General features: G+C 32.2%; 1 non-coding gene across 1 annotated transcript; it reads left to right on the top strand.

The window, feature by feature from the left end:
• The first annotated feature begins 13,589 nt into the window (after window positions 1–13,589).
• On the top strand, window positions 13,590–13,661 carry Trnap-ugg (transfer RNA proline (anticodon UGG)). Its single transcript has one exon. It is a non-coding gene; the product is annotated as a tRNA-Pro (tRNA).
• The last annotated feature ends 931 nt before the right edge of the window (window positions 13,662–14,592 follow it).

The raw sequence follows: 14,592 nt of genomic DNA, 5'->3' as shown, positions 1-14,592 counted from the left end.
TCAAATATTTGTGGTTTGTGGAAAAATTACAGAATAGTGTGGATTTGGTGTCGTTGTAAAAGGAACAACATCATATTACATCATGAATTTTTTTTTATTTCGTTGGGGAAATGAATGCCAGGGTCTCTTCATGCCACGAAAACAACGAACATTTAACTCACACGAAAATTAGTTATTTCACAATATCTTAAGATACTAAGATGGAGATAATTTATATTGCAAAATACAAAACACGTACATCAGTCAATTCATCAAGCATGGAATATTTCCCAATTGACAAGAATATTTAAAGTTTTTAACAACATATAGAATTGAAAATGTAATCTCTTTTCCTGGGGTGCGTTAAAGATCGGCTATACGTACGTAGCGCTACATAGCGTTACAAAGTTGAACGATCATCTACGCTAGCCCTGTGTATGGAGAACAAGCGAACATTCAAATTTGAATAGACCTAGATACTTCGGTATATAGATTAGCTAGGGTAGCTACAATCTTGTAAGCAGCCATGTTTATGAATCTTATAGCAATTTTCATTGATTAAATAATACAGCTTTTTAATTAAATAATAACTATGATAATAGGTTTTTAATTAATAATTATGACATTTCCTCTCCGTAATTGAGCTTGCTCCGTGATCGGCAGGTCGTGGTTCGAATCACGGCCGCGACTGACCTAGGTCGATAAAAAATAGGTAGCAACTGTTCCTTCGCCAAACGCTCGGCACTTTGAAGTGAAAGTTGCGGTTCCTTCGGACGAGACCTTAAAAACCGAGGCCCCGTGTCACAGTAGGCGTTGGCACGATAAAGAACCCTCACTGCTCAATGGCCCTGAGTGCCGAGTAAAGGTCTAAATTTGAAGCCCTTCACCGGTATATGGTGACGTCTCTATATGAGTGAAAAATTCTCGAACGGGACGTTAATCAACATACAATAAATCAAACAATATCCGTAATTGAATAAGAGAAACGCAGTTTCAATTAATATTTAATTCCAATTGACCGAACAAATCAAAGCAAGAGAAGTGAAGAAAATCAAAAGTGAAAATGTTTATTTCAAGGATGCAAACAAGAAGGTAGGTCGGTGCGAATTGACGCACGTGATTTTTTAATAAAGGTTAATAAGTGATAATTACAATGGCCATTTAATATCATTAAATGACGTAAATCTAGCGCGAATTAATACCATATTTAGAAAAAATCACTTAAGCATTTGAAATATTTTAAAAAGGTACATAGTTTAATTCTTTTTTTTTTTAAAGCAAGTAGCGAAATATATTGCCAAAACGTCAAAGACATATCAGCTATTATTAGACTGATGAAAAATAATAGCAGAATTTCTTATTAATTTATCAAACACTTGTGGTATAGTCGCAGTGATGCAAAGGTGAAAAAAAATGTCTTTTCGTGGTTTAAGGTGAATTATCCCTTTGATAAGAGAGATAACTTTCCAGGAATATTATTCTAAGCTGTCCAATGAATTGTCTTACCAGGGTTTAATAATGAGGACAACTATAGAGTCAATTTGATCAAGTCTGGAACTTGTTACAAATATATTGATTTCTATTTCTTTTATCAAAATTTTTTATAGTTACTTATAATAGTTAACATAAAACATTTTGCTCTCAGTTCTTTTAAACTCCTTGACGGTACATAATTAAGAGGTTTATTTGACTAATAAATTTATATATTTATCTTACTGACGACGACGATCTTACTGTGGCGCTAATATTTTAACTGTGGCGGAACTGTGGCGCTGATTTTTTAACTGTGGCGCTAGAGAATTTACTTTGGCGGGGCCGCCATGTTAAACGGCGGAAGGAGAACCCTGTTTTGTGATTCAAGAGGAATGTCTTAGAAGTAAACACGCCGACAACCAGGTGCCTTATTCAGTTTACTCCTGTTGGAGTATTAGTTAAAGAATATGCTTAGATTGTGATTTTCTTTTGCTTGACAAAGTTTTTTCCGTCTCTTTTTAGGATCACTTTCTGTCTGCCCTCACCCTCCCTCCCCCTTTGAAATACGACGTTACTATGTGAAATAAATTCAAATGTTCTCCTTCTAAACATTTCTTGAAATGTTCACACAAGGTGGCAGAAAAGCCCGGGTAATTGCAAGGAATACAAGTTCCTGCTTGCACCTCGGAATATTATGTACACAAGTTTGCAGAAAATAGTTACATCTCCCCTCTCACACCGTTAAAATTGTGGAATTTACCTCATGCAAATGGTACTAAAACACTTTTTTCGCATTACGCTGATTGAAGTTTTGTCAACATTTAATTTCTAGGGGAAATGAAAACAGATACGCCAATCCTCAAAATGGATAAACATAATTCTTTTGTCATTTTGTATTAATAGATTGATTCTCCTAAAAAATTCAATATTGCATACAGTTTTCAGTTTAGAGGCGAAGTTTATTGAAGACCCAATATCGTTTTATATTACCAACCTTATAGGGTTGTGAGATTAAGTATATTGTAAATCTATGCCTTATCATCGTTTTACGTAACCAAAGACCTTATAGGACTTGAATAACAAAATATAATGTACTATATAATGTAATATAATGTATTTGAATGTACAAATAACTTGATAGAATTAATAAACTTCCGTCTTACGTAAAAAGATTGTTTCAACAAACATGTCCTGACTTTGAGTGTATATTTTTGCACAGTAATATAATATTTACAAAACCTTTAAATCCTTAATATGATGAAGAACTTACCCAAATGATAACGAAAGTTGATTAAAATATATACCTTTCCTCGCAAACAAATGAAAGAGATTTTTTATCACTACTTCTGTTGATCTTTGGATTAAATGAATGTTTTAGGGTAAATGGGTAATTTCAGATTTACAATGTTAATATTTATCAAAAAATGTAATTTTTAATTAAAAATTAATATTTTAGGGAAATATTATTATTGTACATCAAGCATTAAAACACATATGAATTATTAAAAAATAAGTATGAAAATGAATATACATCATTTCATAATAGATATTACAAACCTTTAACATAATCTTTAACAGATCTATATGACTGGGATGAAATATCATCAAGATATTGTACTATTTCGTAGGCAACTGATGATTTCTTTGCAACTTTGCATTCCTTCAAAATAGTTGCATGTCATTCACAGTATCACAGTTCTGTTTTACATTAGCTGAGCGATCTGGGATTTTTTCTTAACTGTGACGTCAAACGACGTAGGTTCTACCTTAATTGCATAACCCGCGTAAGCGGGTTATGTAATTTTTTTCTGCAATAGCTGCAACGTTAATTCCCGTACTAACAAACAAAGAAAGACATTTTATTGTTTATATTTATATCTGTGCAAATATTCATTCAAAACAGGATTTAGTAGATGAAATAGGTATTATTGATATGCACGTCATTGTACGTTTCATTGATGGAACAGCCACTGCTCCAGAAATCTGTAGAGGTGATATGCTTAGTGGTGTTTACGGACTGATAAACGGCAATGGTTTTCTTAAGAAATAAAAAAGATAATATTCAGTTGATGTAAATATAAAATTATATGGTTAAATTCTTAACATTTTTGAAAAATTTCCATTCATAGATACTGCATAGCTTTTTATTTGAAAGTGCAAAGTCGAAACATGTTTGCTGAAACACCCTGTTAAATGCCGTTAAGAATCGGCGACAAATAAATGAAATTAAAAAAAGCGTTTTTAGTGGGATTGCATATCAAAATTCGGCTTGGATTGTTAATGTCTGTCTGCTTTTATCTATAAAATCTTCCGCCACGAAATATAGCCCGTTTCAAATCTCCAGGTTTTGGAGTTATTAGTCTCCTACTGGTGAAATCGGAGGATTTCAAGCATAGGTTTCCTGTCCGACTGTTCGTCTGTTTAACTATTCCACTTGATTTTTCTGGTCCCTTTTTTAGAAGCTTACATATAATGAGCCGATTTTTTTTTTATGTCTAATTCTATCTTCTTAATTATAGATGAAATTCGAATTTCGTTCTTTTGTTCCATTAAGATAATTTGTTTGTAAGCTTAAGTTTCCTTCTTTTTACTGACAATGCGTTTTAATTCCATGGGATTGTTATAGTGAGCTGTCCATAGGTTTAAAAATGAAATCTACAGCGTATGAATAAATTTTTTCTTATCAATTCAAGCATTTTCTTTTTACATTTTATTAGGCCAAGATAATTCATTGAATACTTAATTAACTTGCATGTATATATTTTCCCCTAATTATGTAAGGAATTCTGTTAATTACACCAATACTCTGTTGCCGTTGCACATTTTTCCTGTGGATAAATAACTGGTATCCTTTGCTGAATATGGAATAGTAATATTTACATCTATATACAAGTGTACGAAATTTTTTTTTGAATACCCGAAAACATCACGATTGAGTGGTCAAATCGATTAAGTAAATATTTAATTTTGTTGTCACATTACGTTTGTAGCAAATAGGAACGAGGGTTATTTCCATACTGTTGTTATTCAACAACTCGATGTTGAAAGGTTTCTGAAGAGTATAACAGACCATTACTTAACAATATTACTCCTTTGATACTTAAAGTTAAACAACAAAGATCAAATGCCTTTGCTATTTCTATGCTAACAACCTGGATCATGAATACAATTTTCTGCCTTGTTTAACCGGTCAGGGTAGCCTAGTAGCAGAGCGTTCGCTCCGTGATCAGGAGGCCCGAGTTCGATTCTCGTTCGCCGCGCCGCGTCAAACTAAGACGTAAACATAGGTAGTGGCTGTTCCTTCGCCAAGCGCCCGGCATTAGAAGTGAAAGTCACGGGTCTTTCGGAGAAGACCTTTAAAACTGAGGTCCTGTGGAACGGTAGGCGTTGGCACGATAAAGAACCCTCATTGCTCAATGGCCCTAGGTGCCGAGTATAGGTCTAAATTTGAAGCCCATCACCGGCATATGGTGACGTCTCTACATGAGTGAAAGATTCCCGAATGGAAAGTTAAACAAGATACAATCAATCAATCAATCTGCCTTGTTTAAGATGTTGTAATCTTAAGATTGTTTTAGCAATATAAAATGTAAACACATCGTTCTTTTACAGAATATATGGTAAAGAGATCCCTGACGATGATTTCTTGGAAAGTATCAACAACAAACCTGAAAATCCTTTGGAGTACCTATTTCCTGATCCTGTGAAAATTAAAATCGGTCCTGTCGATGATGTTGTGCGTTCTATTCTCTCGCTAAGCCCCGAACTGGACAAGGAAAAGATGAGTAAGATTGAAAGTACGGAATATGAAACAAGTGAAGACAATTTAGAAAAGGACAGTATCAGCAATACAGAAAATTCAGAAATGTCCCAATCGATTCTAAACAAGAGCTATGTCAATGAAAAAGTGATTGAAAATCTAAAAACTCTTGGAGATGATGCTTATGGGTCAAACTTATTAGAAGATGAGGAATACCACAATGGTTACAAAAATATGTTTGATGATAATGTTGATGAAAAAGACAATGACAGTGATCATCATTATGAAGTTATGAATGCCGAGAAAAATAAAAAGGAAAATTTAGAGAAGCTTCATGAAGCAAAATTGACTACGGTAAAGGACATCGACTCTCTCCCTCCTCAAAACGTCATGGCAGCACCCAAACACCAGTATAAGGAACCAGACTTTAATTTCATGATAAGTACCCTCTTCCACCCTTTCTTCAACATAAAATTTGGGCTTACTTCCAAAAACGTGCAACCCACAGCTATCAAGGAGAACGAAGAAGTGAAAGACGACAAACAACTCAAAATGTCAGTGCGATCAAAACGCTCCATGCAGCCTCTCTTTTCCCGCCATCAGCACTATTGGACATGGCACAACCCGTATCAGACATTCGAGGCATACCCGAAAATTTTCGATTCCATCGCTTCGGGAATCATCGGCAAACGCTCCCAGATCGACTATCCACGAGAAGATATTCGTCCATTGGTTATGAATTGACAGGTCAAAATTTCTTCTTTTTTTTTGGCTGTATACAATTTTTATAGGTAATACATGTGTAATTCGATTTCAACTTATTTTCATTATGTACTATTACTGTATTTAAACATTTGTGTTGGAAATTACATGCATGTCGTAGATGAAGTCTGTTTGCAGAAGGTTTCTTTTCAAATTTTAAAAACAAATCTGATATCAAGTAGGGCCTCCCACACTTTCAACGATTATGAATTCATAGCATAATTCCGCCGTTTTTCTGAGGCTGCTGCTTCTGAATTCCGAACAATTTCATGAGCACCGTCCATTCTAAAGCTATTCTATGATAATTTGATGTTGCATGAAGAGAGACGTATTATTTATGAAAAGATTATATTGACACCGCATGTGACTTAAATTATTCGGATGAAGAATATGTTCCCGAAGTTCATTTGAGAGTGAAATTTTTAATCTGAAGTATTATGCACATGTATATAGGCATAAATACCTGAACCAGTAATGCATATAAAGATGGTGTTGCAATAAAGGCGGCGTTTTTCCATGCAGAAAATTGATGTGTGCTTGACCAGAAAATCGTTTATGTATATGAATTTGACTGTAAATCGATAATTCTATGAAAATTTTAAGGAAATGTAAGATCACCAGTTTGTAAAATCACGTAAAAACACAAAAAAGCGACAAAGCGTATTCAGTATAATATGTACGAGAAAGTAATGGAGAAGAATTTAACATTTGATTGTACAATATGCACATTGAAAAAACACGTCCTGGAAGAACATGAATTGTAACTTTGGATGAACTGTTTAATCCCACTCTCTGATTTCCAAGAATTGTCCCTCTCAGTGGGAAGACTACTCCTCTTTAACACTTGCGTCATTTAAATGCACTGTAACACTATAGAAATAAGACAATTGAAAACAAAGACTTATTTTGTACACAAAAATAGAAGACAATAAAAGTAATAATCAATTTAAAAAAAAAAAATGCAGAATAATGAAAGTGCTATAGTTTTTTTTAATCCAGTAATTAACGGACTCGCAACTCCTTACTGGTTAAAGAGAATGCTTAAAGGAGATTTCAGTATCGTAACATTTGCACAATGTATACATAACATTTTTCCTGCTACAGATTGTATGTCCAATAACTTAGACTAAGCGTAAGTCATCGTTTTCAAGAAAAACTACTTCTTGAATAATTTTTACTTGATTTAAAAGTGACAGAGGTCTAAACAAAGGATATTACTTTAGAATAATATAAAAAAAATATTTTAAGAGTGCAATGTTTGAAAATAGTTTGGTAAGTTTTTATATTAATTGTATTTCATTTACTTATGTTTACTAATTTGAACTGATTTTATAATTGTGTTAATTGAGAAACAAATGCTACACCTTTGTTGCACTTTAAATGAATTTGATTTTGTCTTTGAAACTACAATCAGGTTTGGGGAATATAACAATACTATTGCAACATTTTCTTTTTAATGAAATGTATTTAATTAAGTATATCCCGGTTGAAATTTTGGATGAGATTAAAGACTGACATATTTAGTATCTGCAATAGCTTTCCTCTTTTTTTTTTAGTTAACTAATCAGTGAACAGTATGTTTCTTCTCGGAAAACCTCAGAATAGAACATTTAAAAAATCTAAAACTGTTTCAGTGCATACTAGTCAATTTTGTCGTTTTTGTCAGATTTTTGTAGACTGTGTTGTAAAATTTCTTAATTTCTTCCAAAGTCATTGTTGTATTTATGGACATTCACAACTGCTATAAAATGCAACAGTAAAAAAGATTTATTTTAGTTGTTTCCAACTACTATCATTATATTGATTTGATGTACCATGATATATTAATCTGCATTGTATATGTAAAATTTTGATTATGTCAATTTCTTATGTCTATTTTTTTTTATAATTCACTAATTAATGATTTGAAAATGAAAACAATAATGTTTCTCACTGGAGTATTTCAGTATGGAACTTTACTCTGTTCTATAGAAAATCTAAGCGATGTTTAAGTGTACATTATTTAGAGTTAAGTCTTATTAATTGGAATTTTCAAGTTTGTATTGTGAAAAATTCCTGTTTTGTTTCAATATTGTTTTTTTATGAATGTTTTGCAACTGCATTAAAAATGCAATTATCATTAGATTTTTAATTTCATTATCTTATCCTAAGCATCAGAGAATCACAGTGGAGATAAAGAGTATCGTCACTAAAATTGTCACCATTGTTTAGATGTTTTTATGACCATACATACTGTTAGAGAAATTGAACTGAGGAAAGTCAGGAAACCTTTAAATGTTTCAATATATATTGCCTTCAAAAGAATTTTAGAATGAAACAACGAGCAAATATGCAGTCCCAAAGCTTCCAATGATAATTGCTTTGGTCTTCCATTGTTGTTCAATTATCTACATTAACCACGCGTTTACACTTTAACGAATCAAATTTCTGTCAATTCTTGCACTAATTAGGAAAGTTTGACAAAAGATTAAATCAAAAGACATTGGAACAATATAATGCTGCAGCTTTATCAAAATATTTTTTATCGCGTGAACTCAGAATTTCTTCTGAAACATGGTATTTGTTATATATCAAATTGTAAATGTCTATGGAAAAAAAACAAGTTTGATATCTCACGCTTTTTTTCCAACATCATTTTACTGGACTTTAATTTGACTTTCATACTTGTAATTTCTTGATAGGATCTGACTTTGCTAATGTTTGTGTTCATGTTGTAATACTGTGGCTATAAATTAAATCTGTTATATTAAAAATCTACAGAAAAAAGGATAATGCATCGTATATGACCTTTATGACCCTTAGCCTGAGAATGACAAGACGTCATGTGATAATATCCTCTTCCTCTCTTTGACGTGTGACTGTCGGCTGCTGATTGATTTAAATGAGTTCCGTGGCGTAATGATACTTTGAAGCACAGAAATGTTCTCTTAAAACCTTTCTGAATCATAATTCTATACACTAAAAAACGTATTAGTGTTTGACATGACTTTCATCAATAATTTCTGCATGTCATTAGTGTTGTCTTTCAAGGATGACTCATCCACCATTTACAGTTTCATGTGACGCTATGGTAGAATTCTGGTTCTTACTTCTCATAAAGAAAATAAAGAAAGTATGTCCACTACAAATATCATTTCCGGTTCGAAATTTGAAACACGAGATTAAGAAATGAAATCACAAACATCACCTGGAGGTCATAGACAACAATGCAATTGTAAAACAAGTTTGGACAAACGTAATTAAACCAATACATGTTAGCTTCAGGGGATAATTTTGAAATTTTTGTATCTTTGTATTTTCGATATCTGTTTGCTATGGATTATACACGTCATAGCATATAATTGTAAGTCTTCAAAATAAATAAATCGGGGTAAATTATCTTTGGTAAAGTCCTTAATACAGCTGCATTTGTAAGAAACAAAGTACATGTACCCCCCTACCCGGAGTTTGCGTATATAATCTAGCTGGATATTTCTAATATCTAATTAAATGTATGTAATACACTTATGGACTTTTATGATGATTTAATATGGTTTCACTTTGATATTGGAAAGGCAAATATCAATATTGATATAGGCGAAGCTGATGCAGACAGGGAAATTGACATGTATATTGTAGAAAAAATTAATTATAGTCTGTCTAAGCTGAGCACATTTTAAACAGTATCAAATAAATTTTGAGTTGATTTCACAGAAAATACATGTATCATCAAAAAAGTTTCATCATTTCAGAACCCTTTTTAGTCAGATTGGATGCATGCACACAACTCATTTGAAACATTTAGAATCGTCCATTGCTGTCAAGCGTGCGAGAGAGTAGTTATTTCCATACATTACTGTAAAATCACTTATTTTCGTGGTTTAAGGAAAAATTTCGAGGTTGCAGGAGGAACAATATAAAGCAGTACGTAATTTTCACAATTCCTGGGGATATGAATTCGTGGCACTCTTCATTCCACGAAAACAACGAAAATTAAACCCTCACAAAAAATTATGATTTCACAGTATTTGAGTGAGTCCTATAAATTTATTCTGAACACGTACATCTCCAATTTTTTTTACCTGACATACTTTTGTGAACTAATTAAATGTACATTTTGGAAATAAAGATTTTGCTACTACATAAAGATTGAAACAAAAAGTAGGAAAAAATTTGCAATATCCTTTTAGTTCTTATATATTCATGATTGATAATTTTTTTAAGAAAAATTAGTTGCTCTCCTTTTTCCTCGAATAATAACCTGGAATAAAGTATCATATAACCTAAATTTTCGCAGAATTTTTTTTGATTTGAGCACAGTTTTAGCTAAGGCGCTTTCCATATATCTTTTGGATTTAGAAGTTGTAAGTATGTTTTCAGTATAATCAGGTCTTCTTTGTTTGCCCAACAGTGTTTTATTTGGGTTAGAATCCGCCCTGTTCCAGGAGAACATAAGCGTAGAAACTACATTTCGTTTGAGAACTCCCTTGTGCTTCCTGAATTATGGCATGCTGCAACATAATACATGCAAATCATTTTGGGGGGAATAATAAACAAGCGCTCATGGTACTAATATTTTTCAGCATCTTCTGATGAGCACAAGAGAGTTTCTCAAACGCAATGCATTTTCTATATTAACGCGGCCGGGAAACAACCCCGATTGAAACTTAATCTAAAGCAATTCAGGGGAATTTTAGGGTGGAATATGAAGAATTTGATAAAATCATGCCAACGGCTAAAAAAAAGATATGTGGAAGATTCTTGAGTGGGAATGGTACTCGATTAAGAAAGGTCTGTGAAAACTTAGTTCAAAACATGTTTAATTGAACTTGGACTGTTTATTGTGCAAAAAGGGGAGCAACTAAATACTAAAAAGTAAATTAACAACCCAACCATGGATATCAAACCTTTACAATAATTGCAAAATCCATCATATCATTTCTTTACGCCTTGTTTAGTACAATGGTCTTTTTTCCAAAATGTGCATTCAATTAGTTCACAAAAGCATGATTTAAAAGTTTGAAGAGCTTTACCAGAAATCATTATGGACCCCTTTCCAAAGTGGCGGTCAGTTTCTAATGTTAAATCCCCGTAGACTTTGAATCTGCTGCCGTTTCAATATATACTTAGTCAAGGTCTTTCAAAGCAGAAAATTTGGGCAAAATGATCTATTGATCGAAACTGTTAAAGTCAAAGTATTTTCATATTTTGAAATATAATGCAAAATATGATGACGTTAATAACATGATACAGACTGTGCATTGTATATAATTATACACGTATCTCAAAGTATTGATGTTTGCTTTATGTAATTCTGTATTTTAATATCTAAGTCTCGTCTGCACGTAAGTGAATAAGAGGGAACTAATTGGCAATATGATTGTGCAATCATTTGTTATTGTTTATCAGTAGATAAATTTTATATTAAAACACCCTTTGCATATTTCCACACGCTCTCTACTCTATGCGTGTCGTCATGTTGATTGATTAAATAAGTATTTACCATTTTTGGTAATCGCTTCGGAAATGATAACTGCTGATTTTCGTACGTAACGTAATTGAAAAAAAAATATTGTGAAAACAATTACAAAGGAGATGTATTTATTTTTCGACGATACATTGCAAACACAGATTATTTTTATTCTTTTGGAGGACATTGCCCCTGTGAACCCTATTGTTGCCCCCCTAGGACAAAATGGGGACAAAAAATGGTTCAACAATCTTTGTGGTTTGTAAAGCTATGACCTCTTTATTTGACCATTTATTAAGTACCCTGTATTTCCTACAGATATTCCCCCAACTTGCATCCGATTTTTACAATTACAAAGTCTTAGAGTCTTCTGTCTAGAGATTTACAAAACAAAATCCTTCCTTGTGTTATTGTCCTTTCTCTCCTTTCAACTATAGGTATGTTGCAAAATTCCAAATTTTAGATAGCCCCGATCATTCAAATTCAGCAGAAACTTATTTCTATTATGATTTCCGTCCATAAATATAATAGACTTGGGCTAAATATGAATGGGAAAACTTCTACACTTTGTCAAAGGGATAAAGAGTATTAGATACACACTGATGGACTGATGGCTGGAAAGGCTAAATGCGTACCATATGTCCTTTTGCTTTCAGTAAACTGGAACTGATATAGGACTTAGAAAGCTTACATGAACGATATGGAATGGTTCCATTTGACAAAGCTTGCAACAAAATAGTCTTTGTTTAAAACTAATTTTCATAAATGCATTTTGAAGAACTTGGTTATAATTCTACATCTTCTGGTAATCCAGTTTATACTCAGTTTCCTTTCAAAGAACGAAATTATTTTTTAAAATCACGTTTCAATTTTAAATACATCCGGGTCAAGAGGATGCATTCGAGATTGAATTTGAGTTACAGTACTTATACTGGATTCCCAGTTTCATAAATACATAGATAGTATAGTACATAGTACGGAATGGTGAATATTTTATCAACCCTTATGTTTACTCCTCTTAAAAATGATAACTGCCATAGAACAGATTGTTAGAAGACCTGGTCTCGAAAAAAAAAAAAAAACAAACAAACAAAAAAAACAAAACAAAACAAAACAAAAAACAAACTGCATAGAGACATTCTCAATTAAGAACTCCAGCATCCTTTAACTATCAACTTCAAGTAACTATGTAGAATCAGATTCGAGTAATTTTAAAGATGACTGTTCAGAAGTTTTTTGAGTTTTCCATAATTTTCTGAGTTATATTTTATTTTATTTAAGATCAGTAGTCGATGTTGTCAGAGAGCCTGGTCTTTAATTTATTATTTATTAGTTTGATAAAATGTTGAAAAATCATACATTATGATGCTGTTTATCTTTGGGGAAAACTTGAGTTCAAATTTTCAAGTTCTTTGGAGTTTTTAAGAATCCACATAATGATTTTCACCTCTTTTTAAAATATGCTGTAGCATATTACGTCTGAATTTTCCCCACAGCAGTTAACATTTTTTTTTTGGAAGAATATAAACACTGGGGGCTTGATAGAGCGTTTTACAGTGCATGATATCTTTCTTTATAAGATAATTGAATTTGTCACTCGTGACCACTTAACTAATTCATTGTATGTCCTTTTACTGTCTACATTCAGTGAAAAAACGTAAATAAAAGTACATAAGAAAAAAAAACAATCCATTTTTTTGATAATAATTTCAATTGTGTTATTTGAGACAAAAAATCTTCATGCATTAATCAAAATTAACAAGCATATTACTGGAAACAAACTGTTTGTGTCTGTGATTTTGTATTGAATTGGTATTTCTTCAGCAAGACATACATTAAAAGGGCTCGTTAGCTATTTTTATCCGGGACATTACAAATGCATGAAATTCCTTGATCATTACTTAGAATTACTAATTTAAAAATAAAGGCTTAATAATATAACAAATATTTTGTCTGTTTATTTTATGTTTTTTAAAAGTATAATTGAATGGTTGTATGAAGTGGGAATACCTGTAATATATTTCATTATAGAGGGATTTACTTCGGTAGGTAAAATGTCAATCAATTAAAAGGACAGCTGTTACTATTCACGTCTCTTTTTCTTCAAGTAGACGCATTTGACGACTTGAACTACTTTCAAATGTCTTATCATTATATGAACAACGCGGCTCGTTGGTCTAGGGGTATGATTCTCGCTTTGGGTGCGAGAGGTCCCGGGTTCAAATCCCGGACGAGCCCTCGATTTTTTTTAAAAAAACATATTTTTATAATTGATAAATTTGGGGGAAAACATGCACCATGTACTGACACACATTTAGTTGAATATTGTCTATAGGTAAATATATAGTTTTTCATTAGTTCTTCATTGAATAATGTATTTATGAGTACATGCTTGATCCATTTGTTTGCTACTGAAGCACACATTATTAAAAGCGTCAAAGATAAGGAGATATCTCTTGATTTTAAATGAACAAAAATAAAAATTAAATCAGAGAAATGTATGCTACCATCCAAGGATTCAGCGGTTACTTACGATGTGATTAGTAAAAAAGAAAGAATACTGAAAGCAGTCAACAAATGTAATGTGTTGAAATTATACTTAATAGTGTCAGAATAGTGTAGATTTAAATTGCATTTTGTTCAGTTCCATACCGGAGCAAACAAAAGGGTAACATAAATATAATCAAATAGTTTATAATATTTTAATTTAACATGAATTAGAAGCTCGAGTTCCTCATCGGTCATTGACAAAATTTACATGATATTGTTTTGAGACCAGGGGCCCGTTTTACAAAGAACTTACGATTAAGACCAAAAACTTTAGTTGATTGTAAAATTTTGCAAAATTGTATGATTCTGTTTAAAATTGCTAGGCTAAGCGTAAAACATATCTTACTACATTCCTTTTAAAAAGATTAAAACTATTTTAATGTAATGTAATTAAAAAGTTATAAGCAGAATTAGATTTTGGTCTTAGTCGTAAGTTCTTTTGTAAAATGGGCCCCAGGTCTTCCAATGATTTGTTGGAATTCCCATAGACACACATTATGCTCCTTTATACGCTAACTTCTTTCTCATTCTTAAGAAGCAGCCCTTAAACTACCTTATATAAAATAATATTATCTTTAGAATTTCAAAGATCTGATAACGTCTCAAGAGACAGTATATA

The sequence above is a fragment of the Saccostrea echinata genome, unplaced genomic scaffold (genome assembly GCF_033153115.1).
Source record: "Saccostrea echinata isolate AGI-Se365-2 ecotype Australia unplaced genomic scaffold, CSIRO_AGI_Sech_v1 ptg000047l, whole genome shotgun sequence".
NCBI classification, from domain to species: domain Eukaryota; kingdom Metazoa; phylum Mollusca; class Bivalvia; order Ostreida; family Ostreidae; genus Saccostrea; species Saccostrea echinata.
This window is presented reverse-complemented; position numbering and strand designations above follow the sequence as displayed.